Below are 17177 nucleotides of genomic sequence, written 5' to 3'. Positions count from 1 at the left end.
TCCTGAAAAATCAATCTTTTGGAAGTGGAAGTGTCTGGGCACTCCAAGGCAAGACACATGATACCTCAGTGCTAGGTACTAATATGACATGCATTTATGGCACTAGTCCCTTGCTCTCTGCAAAATGCTTGTAAGAAATAAAATGTAAAAGCTAATTCTGACAGCATTTACAAATGCTGAGAACATTTATTCCAGAAGGGCTGAGGCTTGATTTCATGTTGCTGTTACCAATCAGTTCTCCATAGACTTCATTAGGAAGAGATTGGCTACTGTATGTTTTTTGAAGTTTTCCACCCACCTGAGCTTAGTCATCTGCTCAGCTTTTGCAGAACAGAGACTGTCATTGATGACACATAACTCTCATGGCATTTTGCTGTTTCTTTGGTTAACATGACCTGTCTATTTCCATCCAAGTGATCACTAACCTGTTTATTGAGCCTTTGCCCCCTATAAATGAGACTTTCTTGTGTTTGTGGAGTGTAAATGATAAAGAGAACACTTACATGAAAACAGTCCTTTAAAATATAAGTTGGAAGAGAGTAGCTGAAACTTAAATCATCATAGCAATAAGTTATCAGCTAAAAAAATTGCATTCAGTTGTGGTGCAGGCATGGGGGAATATACTTTTAAGCTTGGCTACCAAGCTGGAGCTGCATTGAAGGTGTTGTGGTAGAAACACAGACAACAGAGGTGCAGGTAACAAAACCTAAGTCACAGAAAGCAATACAGATCATCAAGACAGGCAATGACCAGGGCCTTAAGAAGTGGTTACCAAGTCTTTTGTCTCATAGCAGTATATGAGGAAATATTTGAGGGTTTTTCTAAGAGAAATATGAAGTACTTGGAGTTACTTAGGAGAGGCTGCCCAGAGATTAAGTTCTTCTCTTTGATCTGAGGGTAAGATGACCACAAAGGTCATTAGTGACTCAGCTTAAAAGAGTCAGACAAAACTCACACAATTTTGAGCTAGAAAGTGACTGTATTGGTTAAGTTGTCCTGAGAAACACTTCTTGAGAAACACTCTCCGTATGGAAGAAGTAACTTTAAAAAGGTTGCACTACCTTCCAGTAACAAATAATTATGAGATGTGAACTAAGTCTCTTGCAACAACTGTTCCCAATTATGAGAGTTAATCATAGTCTCCTGATTTCATGTAAGCAGCATGCTGAGTTTTCATCTGAACTACTTCTACAATGTGGTAACATAGCGGGATAATTTTAGAAAGACAACTATAAATTGGCAGCCAGAGTAAAAAAAAAAAAAAAAAAAAAAAAAAAAAAAAAAAAAAAAGAGGTGGAATAAATACTGAATTCCACTTTGTTAAGCCTACAGAAGCTTCTGAGAATGTATTCCCTGCATCAGGCTGAGAGGTCTTGCTGGAATTTGAAGGTTGAGCCAAGGTTGATGATACACAGTACCTACCTACATGAAGTTAATGAGGGCCTTGAGGAAGGTAATGGCTTTGGTGTTGTGACTTTATGTGAGGGAAAAGAACCTGGGGTAGAGGGTATGAAAAGTTTTAGCAAGGGTATTGTTGTCCTTGAAGCGTTAATTAGTAATGTTCTGCTCTGGTGTCATCATCTTTTTTTTTTTTTTTTTTTCAAGTCTGAAGATTTTAGGGTGCTTTCCATAAGAATGTAATGTCTGTGTTTCAATAAACTTCTTCTTTGTGTTTTACATTTGGAAAAAAAAAAAAAAAAAAAAAAAAAGACAAGCAGAAAGTAGTAGCCAATGCTTAAATATCCACACTAAAGGGTGAAAGCAGAGAAGAAAAAGAGCATCCCCACATTGTCATAGTTCTTTGGGTTCTGGATTCGCTGTTCTGTTTGTTCCTGTTCATGAGTTGCAACGCAATAAATTTAAAGCTGAGAATATGAGATGATTGTATGACTATTGAAATATCTGTATGAATCCTGGAATTGCATTTAAAGGGTAGTATTGATTAATGACTCAGATGTTGTCCAGCAGGATGACTATGGCTCCAGTCCTGTTGTGTATGGTGCCTTTTATTTTTCAGAGTGCTCCTTGGGCTTAAGGTAGTATAGCACCTTAATCTCTAGTTTCTTTTTCATGGAAAATGGAGATAAGTACAGTTAAGTTGCAGTTAAACTTAATGATCGTGAAGGTCTTTTCTGAGCAATTCCATGATTAAGGCATGTAGCAGGAGAGGAATCATTTTTAATTCTGTGAAATACAGGTATTGGTCAAAGAAAAATATGGTATAATCAATAAGTGAAATACTGGAGAGTTATACGTGACTTTATAAATTTAGGTATTAAGTATTTTAGAGCTTTCTAAGCAGTTCAAAGCAGGAGATCTTCAACTTTAAACCAGAGTGTATTATCAATTAACTTTGATAGTAGTTGGTCCTGCAAAGGGAAGAAAAGTAAACTTCAAAAGGAAGCCTTGAAATATTTATATTCATTATCTGTTTAGAAATCAAAAGCCTTTGGAAATACTGACTCATTTTGATTAACTGCATTTTTGAGAAACCACGAATAGAATTGTGATTATTTCCTTTTACTGCTTAGGCGGCCAAAGCTGCGTATGCAAGTGTAGTCACTTCAAAGAGATTTAGGATCTGTTTCATACTGCACAGTGTTTCAGAATGCTCTTGAAATGAGAAGCTGTATTTCCAAACTGTCTACTCTGCTAGGATGTCAGACCTACAACTGATCGTATGTAGGATTCCAGATTGTATTTCAGCTTAAGGGCATTTTATGAGTTGAATGAGGCTGGTAGCTTGTTTCTGTAGCTCCGTGAGATCTGAGAGACAAACCTCATGCACAAACCTTAAAAAAGAAAAGCGTGTAGCAAACACCTCATTTTGCTCCAGTAGCATTATAAATGAAAGGTGGCTAATGGATGGTACTAGATGAAGATTACTTACTGTGATCACTACCTCCACCTGTGCAAGTACGTGTATAAAAGATTTTAAGTATGTGTATACATGTAAAGTATGTGGTACAGTGGAATATTTCTGGCCCCTTGCTTTATGAATGCATGCTTATAAAGCATCAGTAAGTGGCTATGTTTCACAAAAGGGGTTGTGACACTTTCAGAGGAAGGAAATCTTGAGAAATATAAAACATTTCTGCTTTTGTAAGGTACAGAATTAAGTCTAAGAGAATTCTGTAAAGAAAAAAGGAATATTAAGTGTTTTGTTTCCCATCAGAACATAGGAACACTATGTAAGTTTATCTTTAACTAGTTTCTTCCTGATGCTTGATGCATCTTGACTGCCTTCATGTTGAATGAATCATAGAATCACCAAGGTTGGAAAAGACCTAAAAGATCATCCAGTCCAATCATTCACCTATTCCCAATAGCTCCTACTAAACCATGTCCCTCAACACAACATCCAGTCTTTCCTTGAACACCGCCAGACTCGGTGACTCCACCACCTCCCTGGGCAGTCCGTTCCAGTGCCTGACCACCCTTTCCGAAAAGTAATACTTCCTGATGTCCAGCTTGAATTTCCCCTGCAGTAGCTTGAAACCATTCCCTCTGGTCCTAGAATGTATGGTGGTAAAATAATAGCTGCTACTTGTTCATGCATTTTCTGTTGTGATCTATTTCAGCCTCTTTCCTGCCCTTCATTCCGTGACTATGTGATACTTAGTTGCCTGCTGGGGTTAAACCATCTATCGTTTCTTGTTACATTTTTGCTGTAGGAAGTTTCCGAGCTTTTCACCTTGTGTTCCTTTTCCGAAACAGAAACACAAAATGTTGCTGTAGCATTAGATATTAACTAACGTCTCAGAAGTTTACTCAAGGTTTTATAAGATCTGAGGGTACTTGTTCTCTGTCTTCAGTAACTGGATTTCTAGTTGGGATACCAGAGCTGAGTAACTTGATCTTGTTGTGTCAACATCGACTGAATGCTCACAGGCCTGATTTCTTCTGTCTAAAGATCACATTATCTTGTTACTGAGTAAATTCAGAAAGAGAGCTGGTATGTGAGCAATGTAGTTAGATGTTTTCATTCTGACCTTCAAACAGTGTGTATCCATATATACTGCTGATGTTCTGTAATATTGGATAATACCGATGTAGCACCTAATGGAGTATTTGCTGTGAGGAGGAGCTGAGCTGTAGCATGAATATTGGGTTTTGTGCAGGTTAGGATACAGATCTTTACTGTTTTGCATTACATAGAGTAAAACTTCATACATTATCACCCTTTGCTATGCAGCAGTCTTCCATGTTTGGCTTTAATAACAGTAGTAGAAATACCAAATATGAGTGCTATGGTCAGTCCGCAGAAATAAATGACTTAATATTCTTGTACTTAGTAGCAGCAAAAGGGAAGCCATATATGATATCTGGATATCAACTCTTTTAACAAAGCTGGTAAATTGAGAGTTTTCTACATGCAGTTTATTTTTATTTTTATTTTTATTTTTTTTCTTTATAAGGGTATCTAATTTCACACTTGATGTAAATGTGTAAAAACACTTGAGAGAAATAAGCATGAACACTATACATAGTTTGTCAGACTGACAGAAGACCTACAGAAATAGTGAGCACAGGAGTGTAAAAAGACTTCTGTTTTACTGTGTGCTCATTTTTACTGAGACTTTTATATATGTCAATGCAGTGTCTGGATTCTGTCCACGTATATACCAAAATCAATCCTTACTCCAAAGTTTGTCTTCCTTTCAGTTGAATTTCTTGTATCATTTGCTTATAATTAGATGATTAAACACAAGGTAGAGCTATGACTGAGATAATAAACAAAGGTTACAGCAAGCTGCTGTGAACTGTTGTATTTTAACTGCCATCAGTAAGTCTGGGAGAGCCTGTATGTTTCCTTTCCTGCAAATAGAATAGGGTGTATCTCTCTGGATGTTACGTTCCAATTTCAATTAAGAAATTGTTGATGAACAAATTGCAAAATTTAAGAATGTAATTATGCTGAATTAGTAGTTTACGTCTTTAGCACATAATTGATATTCTGTGGATCATTTGATCAGCAGCTGAAAACAGTTTGTAATTGATGCTGTAATTAGCTAGTGCAGTGCTCACTCCAAATGAGACTGCAGTGTTATAAATTTTGCTGTTTTGTTGACTCAATTATCCAACCAGAAGACAGCGTTAATGCAGCTTGACTTCTAATTAACTTACACTCAACAAATGACAAGTGTTATAAACAAACGCAGAACCTGAGACTGAGTATTTTTGTAATAGAAGACTTCATGATGATCTGCAGGAATCAAAAATAGAAAAATTTTGTACACTTGAATAAACATTAATTCTGTCTGTGCTGATGTCAGACAACCATCAGTTCCCAGATCAGATCAGTGTGGAGGCATGGGGCAGAATATGCGGACTAAACCTGACTAGATGAAGACTAGCCATGAGGGGTTGGCGATCCTTTGAATAATTGATCTGTTGGATTTTCGTACAGAGCATTGAAGTCCTTTGTGACCACAAGCTGTGTATTTTGACTTGCACACTATACAGCAGGCCTGTTTCATGGGATAGACGTGATTTCTTCTTTCTGAACATAGGAAAGAGAAGGAAAAAGTTTGTATTGCATTACTTAGCTTCTCAGAGAAAACCACTCTTAAATTAGATCAAAAAAAAAAAAAAAATCTTTTGTAGACGCAGTAATCCCTTTATCTTTAGTTGCTTTTAATTAGCAAGAAAATACATTTAAATCCTCCACTATACTTGCTAGCATTTTCTGGAGGCCGCTAGATGGCATAAGGAGACTGTAGGAACAGAGAACTTTGGCTGCGAGTGTGTTAACATTGTCTGCTTACTCCTGTTACTTTTTAACATACCCTGTCACCCAAGTCACAGATCTAGAAATACGTATCTGTGAATGAAAAGTGAGTTTTTGACTGTGATCAAAAAGGGGCTGACATAAAAAAAAAAAAAAAAAAATACAAAGTTCTGTGTACGCTCAGAAACCTTAGGAGTTTACTGTAAATGCAAAGGGTAGAAATTTCTTCAGCTTAAACTCTGATTGATAGGCTTAGATGGGTGAATGCTTTCCTCCTTGTAAAAGGGACCTCATTTTCTTTAGTTGTATATATTACCACACATATATATAGTAATGCAGATACCAGGTGTCTTTAAGAAAGCAGTTGCTATTTTCCAGCTACTTCCTTTCATTGAATTAATTCTCCAGTTATTTCCCTTTCTTCCCCAAGTGTCTTCATGCTTATGTTCAGAGCTCTGCAGTGCCAGCAAATGAGCAGCTAAGTCATTGCATGCAATTACTTGTCTTCTGAAGATCACATTCAGCTCTGGTCTACTCAAATGCTCTTACTTGCTAATGTAAACCACAGTGTGCATGGTTTGTCCTCTGTAAAACACATAAGTACTTTGTTTAATTTCTGTATTTGCTTGAAAGAATGTAATCATAAAGGAGTTTCTTTCTCTTCAGAAGTTATATTGTGAGTGAATTATGTAACATTAGACTGAGAAGAGCTGGAGAAAAAGCTCTCTCATCTTCCCCCCAGCTTGTATCCTGCAAATCTTCATCTACTCTCTACTTCAAATGAAGGTCTTTTAAAATAAGCTTTGTATGAAGACTAAACTCCATTTCCATAAGCTGTTTGAGAAGTAAGTGTGGAGATTCAGATAACTAGAAGTAAGTATATATCACCTTACAATGTAGACTGTGGTGGCATAAGAAGCTTATGGGAGTGCATAAGGGAAAAAATGCCTGGGGATGAAGTACAAATTTGAAGGCATGTGAGTAATGCTATGTTCAGACTAGCTCTACTGTTGTGTTACAACAAAGAAATTGCTTACTGGGGCAAGGTAGGCTTGGATTTGCCTTTAGGTGCAGAGTTGCTACTTGGTTGCCCAAATAGGAAGTCAGATGGCAACCTAAAACGAAGGCCCTTTTGGGGCATTCCCCTTAGAGGAGACTCAGCCAAGTAGATAAAGCAGAAAACTGGCACTCCTACCCACGTAAATCAGACAAATCACTTAGTAGATTTTCCCCTTCAGACAGATACTAGAGCAGCTTCTGATAGCATCTAATAATATCAATCTGATAATATCAAATATGCTGTCTCCACCTGTTTTCCTGATTTCATATTTATCTTATCTGTGATTAAACCATATTTCTAATCATTAATCATGAAAGTATTCTTCCCACAGTAGTCATGAATGCTGAAAGAATATTGGAAAAATAGGAGACTGAGAAAGAATAGATTTAACACTGAACAGACTGTCAAGTCTGTGCACTTGGAGAAAGAAAAAATGTAGTTTTGAATTTAACCTGTCTTGTTTGCTACACTCAGCATTTCATTTTCTCCTGAGAATTATGTCAGAGATCTTAAAAGTACAAGGTTTTTCAAGGAAGGGCTTTCTATCTGTATTCTGTGTTCCTGTAGTCCCAAAGAGGAAAAGAAATTCTAACAAAAGATGAAATATGCAACTTTTTCTTTAAAGTGAGGTTCATACATGCTTAATGAAAAGCTGTTTGCCACATTGTTTATACGACGCTTAGATAAATGACTGAATTTTTTCCCATTAATGTGGTTAACTTTTATTTCCTACCTGTGAAGTCTAGTGTACACAGTACACATAAGTGTGTTGTGCTTATGTTACTGGGTGCAATACAGAGCAGTCGATAGAAAAGTTGTAGGCATATAAGAGGTATAAAACAATTCATTCTTGCCTTGAATGAATCACTAAAGGGAGAAGTTGAAGCAGAGAGAGCAATGAGAACTAGATGAGGAAAGGGTTTTATGAGTTCAAGGCTTAAATTGGAATGAGCAGTTACTTCTTTGCAGAGCTACAATGTTCAAAGCAGGTTACAGCAGTCTTAACAGACATACTTTTGCATTTTTGTAAGTCACAGTCAGTATTAAATTATTTACTCCATGGTCCCATGACATGAGTACCACTGATTGGAATTTGGTAGTTTCCAGAAAATCTTGAAAACATTGGAATCACGTGCACTCAGGTATGTTAACTAAAGCCAGTACCAGTGTAGAAGGCTTGTAGGGCTTTGTTGAGGACCACTGGGTAGGGTAGTAGTCCAAAAAAGACATCTGCAGTGCTCTTGGGAAAGCCTCCTGCTTTCCAACTGCACCTGAAACTGGAGAACGACGCTACCTTGGCTAATGTGTCTATGTCTGCAGTGGATAAAAGAAAGGAAGAGAAATGATAGCAGTGCTTAGGAATGTGGTGCTGACCACTACCTCACCCAGGCTAGCACGTGGTTCTTAGTGAGCTTTCTTATGTTTGGTATCAGGCAGCCTATCAAAGCTGTTGGTGGTGCAAGGCAGAAAGAACAAGTTTTGCCACCTGAAGGTGTTTGGCTCTAGGAGGAAATAAACCACCAGTTCCAGAGTCTTAAAGCTAAACTCCCATGAAAGGCTGAAGAGCTGATTATTTTTAGCAGGGTAAAGCCTAAGGGGAGGGCTTGTCAGATAGATTAAACCATTGTTAGGTGCAGGCCAGAATGCTCCTGCAGGACTTTCCATTATGCCTGCATCCTGATGTGAAATAAAATGTTGGGGGAGGGGGCGGGGGGAAGGGGAGAGGGGGAGGAGGGACATAGGGAGAAATGTGGATGAGGGAAAGGCTGAACTCAGAGAGCTGAAGAAGTAGCAGCTACTGATACAGTTGCTCTTTTCTGTTACTTCTCCCCCTATTAGTTTTTCTTAGGCCAATTTCTTTCCATTGATCCCCAGGGTAGCTCTGAGAACTGTTTATCACCCTGGGGGAAAATGTTTCAGTCTCCTCTTCCCACTCTTGCTTCCTGCTCTCAGTGGTGTTGATATATCAAAGTGTCTAGAAGAGACTAAGGACAGACTAAGAGGATGTTTTTTCTCTCTTTTTCTTCTTTTTTTTTAAAGCTCCCCAGGCCCAATTCTCTTGCTCAGGCTGGGGAAAACTGTTCTAGTTGTCCATGATTTCATCTGGGCTATGAGAAGTATTGCTGTCATGCTGCAGCAAATGTGATGCTGCACAGGTGTTGGGGATTCACCCATTCTGAGCCAGGTGCTGTCTCACCTCACCTTTTGGAGCACATGTTTAAACATTGTTCAAAGCACTTTGGTCACTGTGGGATGGGAAGGACAGGCTATTCAAGGCTGCCCTTTGCCAGCTACCTTTTGTGTATTTCCAGGCTTTGCTGCATTACTTATCTTCAAGAAAGAAGGAAGAGGGTAGGAGAGCATGTTTGCCAATAGAGAGAAGTTATTTGGGAGGGCAGCTGGAGCTTTAGCTGGCCAGGACTGACAGCTTGCAGGTGTTGTGGCAACAGAAGCTGACTCCTTTTATCTGGAGCAAGAGTATGAGTGAGGTGGGCCTGCAGAGGCAGAAAAGGTCCTCAGAGACTGGGAGTTATGATCTGGTTCTGACTGAGTCTCTCTTCTGTTCTGTTGTTCAATTTTTCAGGTCACAACCCTTCACAGAACATTCTGGTTATGTAATAGTCCTTGGACCATACCCTGGTTTTATACTGCCTTATAAGTTCTCTAGTGTAAGATCTTTCAGCCTAGAAACAGAGGTATGTGCATACAATAGTGCTACATATTTCCTAAGAACTGAGCTGAGAGGAGGACTGAAGAAATATTAAAAGAAATAATCTGCATGCAGGCCTCTCTTTAGAAGATCAGCTGCTAAAAAACAATCTGCTGGGGCCCTGAACTGTGAGTGAATGGAAGGTGTGGCTGAAGTCTGCATCCCTTAAGAATCTGATTGCTTTGGGAACCATTCCTCTAAAGCTAATTAATGGTTTGTCCTACACAAGTTTTTCCTGTTTTTCCTTACATGGTAGATTATCCTGACTTGTACAAGCCTCGTGTCCAATTGCATGGAAATATTTCATGCCTTTGTAGCAGAGTATTCCCTTACCCACTTCATCGTCACAGAGTGGAGCTCAGGCCCCTCTCTTAAGGGCCTGAAGTGTCTAAGTGTGAAAACAGTCTCCTGAATGGGTAGATAAATAGCTGAGCTGCATGAAAATGTACTGTGTTCTTTCCTGCCTGATGCAGACAGTCTGTTTTTGAGTTTAACTGCATGTTTTTTATACAGTAAATTGCCTTCCAGTAATCACACAAACATTTAAAAGATTATATATAAAATTACAAGCATCTCCAAATCCATCACAGATGTCCTTGGGGTTTCTTATGCCTAGGGGAAAGCCTTGGTTTTTAAAGATGGAAAAAGCAGGAGGCATTAAAGGAAGAAGTCTGGTTGCTTACACAGAAATATGGGAATTATCAGACTGAGTCAGATTTGAACTGTGCAGTCTGGCTTGGGTACAGTGAGTGTAGATGGGGGCTCTAATTATGACTATTTGCACCCACTGGCACAGTGCATGCTTTCAGTCATGTAGACAGCTCGTGTCTGAGGAGCTGAGCTGTCTCCACGTGGAGCTGGGCTCCATATAAGCAGAACTGTAGCATAATTACTCCGGCTGCATACATGTTTCTCCTGGGAAGGGATCCACACTCTGACATCTGCTATCAGGCTGAGCTAGAGGAGGAGCAGAGAAAGAGGAGCTGTTGCATTACTCTGGAACAGCTGCAGGTTGGGACTGGTGCCAGAAGTGGGGGAGGAGATTTTCAGGAGCCTGGAGAGATGAAGGCAGATCCCTTCAGGTCTGGGGCTGCAAGAGACCAACGCTGTGTGTGGGCAGGATCAGGATGCTGTGTGGGAAATATCTGCTGTTTCAATGGAAAGGGAGTTCCCTCCTGAATCTTCTTGCAAACTGGTTTTCCTAAATGCTGGGCTTTATCATAGATCTAGGCAAGCACACACGGTGGGCTGCAGAGCTGTAGTCTCCACCTCTTTTCACCCATCCAGCACTGGTAGCCACTGGAATTGAAGATACCTTTCTTTTTGTCTGACTGCCCCCAACGATACTAGGAGGCATATCATGTGAGGTTTGTGCTCAGAGTACAAAGCTTGGCAAAGTGTAAATGCTGCAGTACTCAGCCTGAGATTGCCTGCTCTTTGGGTCAGTAAGTGCTGCAGGTCTCAGCCTGTTCCAACAGAGCAGGTAAACTTAGGATTTAGTTACACAGTCAGATGCTTTTCTTAGTCAGCTGCTTAATATATGAACCACTGAACAGATAGTCCACATACTAGTTTTTACCTTTTAGTATTCGCTAACAGATGAACACTGCAAATCTTGCACTTCCTGTGACTGTGATATTTAGAAATATCCAGTCACACCTGGGGAGAGCTGTGAAGTGCAAGCTGGGATGACAACATCTTTTCTAAATGCAACAGGATTTCCTTGGATTATGTTTGAATGCTTGCCCCCCCCCCTTGAGGAGGGGGAAAATATACTTGGTCTCAGACAAAGCTAAGGAAGGGTTTTCTGTGTTATGTAATTTATAAGACTACTGGAAACAGTCCAGCTAGCAACCAGCTAGCAAACTGAATGATTTAAGAATGTCCATGTTGTTCTATTGAATAAATCCAAATGGCATGAGATGCAAGTATGTTAAAATCTTAGCCATGGTCTAAACCATATATATATATATATATATTTTTAATTCTAAGAATGACTAAGTGGTACAAACCAGCTCCCTGTGTGTTACTTGCAGCAATGTGTCATGGGATTAATTTGTGACTACGCTGTCTTTGTTGCTTTTTTTTTTTTTTTTTTTTTTTTTTTTTTTTTTTTTTTTTTTTTAGTATTTCACAGCTTTCTGATATATTTCTCTTTTTTGTATTTAAAATTTGTTCTGACTCTGAACAGAGCAGAACAAATACACCTTAATGAGAAATCTAATTAATATGAAACTGTACTGGCTTGGGCAAGCCAATTCATTTTCATGAATCTCATTATTACTTAAATATATTCAATAGTTAGTGTGTGTGTCCTCTTTGAGGGCAAAAGTCTGTTCCAAAATCAAAACCATATTTTATAGACGTGATGCATAACTTATATTGAGTGGCAGTGGATCAGGTAAACTAGTGCTGGCCATATTTGGTGATAAGCAATTGAACATGAAATTAAAGGGTGATACCTGCAGATAACACATCTAGCTTTAAAGTTAATTTGTTAAACAGTCAACAAAGTAGCATTTGCTTGGGCAGTCAGTGAAGTGCAAGCACAAAAGGATGCACTGTTTTGAATTTGCCTACAGTATTACTGGATAATATTACTGGAAAGAGTCCTTACTGTATTTATCTAGCAGTAGCTGTGCTGGCAAATCCAATCACTGCAGCAACTCACCAACATTATACATTCGCCCTGACAATTGATACTCTTCACAGAATGGCCAGGGTTAGAAAGGACCTCAATGTTCATGAATCTCCAACTCCCCTGCTACATGCAGGGCCACCAACCTCCACATTCAGTTCTGCACCAGGCTGCCCAGGGCCCCATCCAATCTGGCCTTGAACACCTCCAGGGACGGGGCATCCACAACATCTCTGGACAGCTGTTCCAGCACCTCACCACTCTCTCTGTAAAGAATTTCCCCCTGGCATCCAACCCAAATCTCCCCTCCTTCAACTTAAAATCATTTCCCCTTGTCCTGCAGTTATGAACCCTTTCAAAGAGTTGATTCCCCTCCTGTTTGGAGGCTCCCTTTAGGTACTGAAAGGCTGCAACGAGGTCACCCTGCAGCCTTTTTTTCTCCAGGCTGAACAGGCCCAGCTCCCTCAGCCTGTCTTCATAGGGGAGGTGCTCCAGCGTCCTGATCATCTTTTGGCCCTCCTCTAGACCCTCTCCAACAGCTCCCTGTCTTTCTTGTACTGGGGGCTCCAGACCTGGACACAGTACTCCAGATGGGGCCTCACAAGAGCAAAGAGGGACAATCACCTCCCTGTCCCTGCTAGCCACCCCTCTTTTGATGGAGCCCAGGATGCCATTTGCATTCTGAGTCACAAAAGGCATTCTTTCTGAAACCCTGAGAAAGAGTTCTAGGAAAAATGTGTTTTAAAGAATAAATCTCACTTTCATTAGTGATGTTTCATGCATTGAGACATAATTGCATAGTTCCATTCCAAAATCTGTGCTAGTAGACACAAGGACCTAGGAGGTGCTCAGTAAGTGTAGGTTTAATATTGCCTGTAGTACTACTAGAAATATATCACCACTAGCATATGCACTGTCCAGGTCTAAGTATAGCAGTCATTTTTGATCTCATGAGGTTTATTCCACTTTTGAAGTGGGTGCACTGAAATATTCCAGGGGTGGAATATTTTAAATGAGCTTCTGTATTTTAAACAGCCTTCAGATTTCAGCAAACATCAGAGGATTTTGGGGTAGCAGAAAGTTCCTTTCCTGTTTGAGCTCTATCTTTCCTGGCATGGGATGCTAGAGACATAATTATCTTCTTTTTCAAATGTAGAGGATGGAAATGTGTATTAATAACATTATAGAATCATGCTGGCCAGAACTAGCACTGGTAGGAGATAACGTTTGCTTGGGAATGAAGGTATGTTGTTCAATGAATTATTCCCATACAGTCTTTTCTGTGGGTCCTATCTGTAAACTAGACCAGAAATGTACATACATTTTAGATGTTTGCATTCAGCTTCAAGGTCTTGAATACTGCACATATCAGTGAGAATTCAGATTTCTTGGTGTAAGTCTGGGTCTGAATCATAGCAAATGAAACCTTCTATGTTTTTGTTTCTGTTTCCTTCACGTTTTTCAAGTGTAGGCTTTTCTTTTATTTCCTGTCTGTTGCCAATTTGCCTTTTCCACCATCTCTTCTAATGTGTCATTTTTGCTTAATGCAAGACCATTTGGATCGGGTGATTCATATATGTACTTCCCTTGCTGAATAACCAACATGAGACAAATGTCTCATGTCTACCCCCTGACTAGTGACAGTTTATTTCCTACTTTGCCCCTTTTAGCAGTTCTGGGCAAAATGGGTTTAAAGAGAGATCAGAAAATGGGTGTGAAGAGAGGGGAAAGGGATAATGCAGATCCAGCAAGTTGAATCTTTGATCAGTTTTTGTGTGCTGACCTCTGTGAGTTTTATCTGGTGTGAGAATACACACCAAGGAGGCAGAATCTAATGTGTCTAGACATATTTAGAAGTTTTCCTTTGTATCTTTATATCACTATTACAATCCACAGTAACAGGTTGCAGTCCTGGATCTAACTTCTTAGATTTGCATTTGTAGCCATGTTTTACCTTCAGTTTCTGTGCATTAGCAGTCCAGAGATATTTTGCAGACAAGCAAAAGCATTCACTCATGCTATCCTGAAGAGTTCCTGTGGACAAGTTGATAAACAAAGAGGGCTTCTGGTGTTTCACTGCTGAGCAGACAGGGCTAGTGCAATCACTCTATTGCTGCTACTCAGAGATTAATAAAGGTGTACCTAGTGGTACTAGAAAATCTGACAGGATGTAAAGCAAATCCTAAGCTCTTCAGTGTGGTGCCTTGTCACGTCAAAAAATATCCAGAGGTCAAGTCCAAGTGTGTGCTTGATATGTAGTGCTGGACCATACAAACTTCTGTGTTGATGTTGCTGTGAGAGGTAAGCCTCTGATTTCTGTTTGATTTTTTTCTGTCTCTTTGGGAACTTACTATAAAGTCATGAGCTGCACGAATGTGCTTAGAATTTTGTTTTCTTTTAGTATTTCTTGTGCAACGCTTGCAATGCTTTCTGTGCATTGTAGAATGTATTTTCTGTCCAATTTCATTTCCTTTTTGTATACATTACTGTTCAGTAGAAATGGCTATAATTTAAGAGCTCATACCGCCACACTGAGTTTTCTATTAAGTGAATGATGAGGAAAAATTGTGACCAAGAATGTGTGGACAGGCACATTTGCAGTGCTTATTTAAGCAGTGTTGTTGACTGTAAGAAAGAAATATGTAACCAAAGTGAAAGCATAAGCAAAGCCTATTTAGTTTCTAATTCTAGTAAAACAGTAAGGATGTACCACTGATTAGCTCTCAGTGAATTATTTCTTAAAGTAATTAGCTTCTGTGTGAGTTCATTTAATATTAGTTGTTCAAATGTATCACAAGGAAAAAGTGTTCTGTGAAGCTGTTTAAAGGTGTGAGCACCCAGTGCAGGAAGGAGAACAGCAGAAGCATGACTTTCCACTCAGTATGCAAGTTCTCAGAAAGAACAAGCTTGGGGATTTCTTCTCCTGAATATCTGTCCTCTTGTGCAAAGAAATGTGAGGCTTAACTTCTGCACTTCAGTTGCGCAGTCCCTTTGTGTGTGGACTACATTGACAGACGAGGGCTTAATAATATATGTAAAACAGTTTTTGACTGCATAATTGCTTGTAGTAGTGGTTATTAATAATGTTAACAGCCATAAGGAGCATGATCAGGTTTCATGTCCCAGTAACATTGGAAGTTGGAAAAAGAAAAAAAGAAAAAAACATCCCTGTAGTTACAAACTAAGCGCAGCTGTTACAACATCAGCAAGATGAAACAAACAGTGAATGGATTTAGTTTTCATGGCCTCTTGTTTTCTGTGGTGACATTAGAGGGATTTATTATGTAAGGCTGCAGCAACACATGGAAAAGATGCCAAGCCTAAAATGGACTAAGTGGCTAAATGGTGTGTTCTGACTGGCACATAGGAGGGTTTGTGCAGGAGCAAGAGCAGAGAGCTGTGGGAGATTAAGGAAGATGTCTGTGACTCACAAAGATTCTCTACTCTTTCTTTCAGATTCAGTGGAAGTGCCCATGATGCAGAGGCAAAATCGAGATTTGTGTTCATGAGAATTGTGAGCATTTTGTTTCTTAGAGAAGCAGTAAGTTATGAGTAGTTGATAGGAAAATAAATTCTGGTATGCTTTTCTGGAAAAGTTGCTGGGCCCTGACCTCCTGTGGTTTGGTTTAATTCAGAACTTTGCCAAGCTTATAACAGGGATATTTTTTTGGCAGCATTCTGGGTGAACGAAGAAAGATGATCAGAAATTATCATTTACACTCAGACAGAATGAAACATAAGAATAACTCTTAAAAAAATTTCCTTTTCTATGACCTTTCTTAAGTAGCCTGATATGGACTTGTCATAGGCAACAAGTCATCCTGGCTTCCACAGTTTTATGTGTCTTCCCAGACGTGTTAGTAAAGCAAGGTTGAATAATGTGAAAAATACACATCTGAATATTACTTTTTTAAATACGTTGCTGGTCCTGAAGACGTGTCCATTTCATATCACATATCTGCTTACCAGGAAAGTTAGCCAATATTTACTGAGACACCTGGCAACACCTCTTATATGTCCACACTTAAGTATTTCAGGCAAAAAATTACCAGTTGTGCACACATACAAGCATTTGCTTTGGAAATGCATACGTATTCATCAGATCAAGGGTGAAAATGAAAGGCAAAAAGAAAAACTTACCTAGTAAATGATGCTAAGGTGATAAAGCTTGAATTTCAAGCATCTGCTCTGACTCCACAAAATATATTTTTAAAAAATAGAATACTTTTAATAGCAGATGCTTAATATTTCACAATCTACATATAATCAGAGAGAAAATGAAGTTAATCAAGCCTGGGCTGAGATCATTCTCAGGAGATGTGGTTACTTAAGTAATGTACTAAAGTATGTATACTGCAGCATTGCAGTAGCAACAGTTCCACAGTAATGGGGAGGAACAGCTGAATATTTCATGTAGCAAATGCATTGTCAAATTACCAATAATAAGTGGATAAAGGACAAGTTTTGAGGAGTACTCAGGAACATTTATCTCTTGCAAATAAAGCTCTCTGTGGATGTGAATTAGGGAGACAACAGGATAGGTTAAAAAAAATCATAAGATAAATTGTAGACTTTCCTTAAGGCTTCCAGGCAAAATCTCACTCAGAATGCTGCTCATGAATTGAAAAGACTGGAGAGTTGTACTGCAAACTTCTCAATGAAAAGAAAAACTGTATTGCACTGTAGCAGACCTTGGTTCTGTTTGAAGCAATAGTTTTGGAAGTCTATTGTTCTAGCTCGTTACTTCCCCTGTGGCATAGGTATAGCTCTGAATTTGACAGACAGTAAGAAAGCAAGTTCCTCGGATGACATTGTGAAAAATTTTTATTATTCTCATAAAAATCAAGACATAAAGGCTCCTAGAGACGCTCCTACCATTAGCAGTCTCCTATTCTTCAGTCTCTCAAGGGTACAGTGAAACAGTGGTCATCAATTTGCATTCTTATTGTCAGTGTTTACTTAAAAATTGCAAATACAGAAGAAGTTAGATTTTTTTTTTTTTTTTTACGATAGAAAGGCAGAAAGATTAACTCTTTAA

This window comes from Tympanuchus pallidicinctus, unplaced genomic scaffold (genome assembly GCF_026119805.1).
Source record: "Tympanuchus pallidicinctus isolate F22 unplaced genomic scaffold, pur_lepc_1.0 scaffold1, whole genome shotgun sequence".
Classification (NCBI taxonomy): domain Eukaryota; kingdom Metazoa; phylum Chordata; class Aves; order Galliformes; family Phasianidae; genus Tympanuchus; species Tympanuchus pallidicinctus.
The sequence above is the reverse complement of the archived record's forward strand: the minus strand, read 5'-3'. Positions refer to the sequence as shown.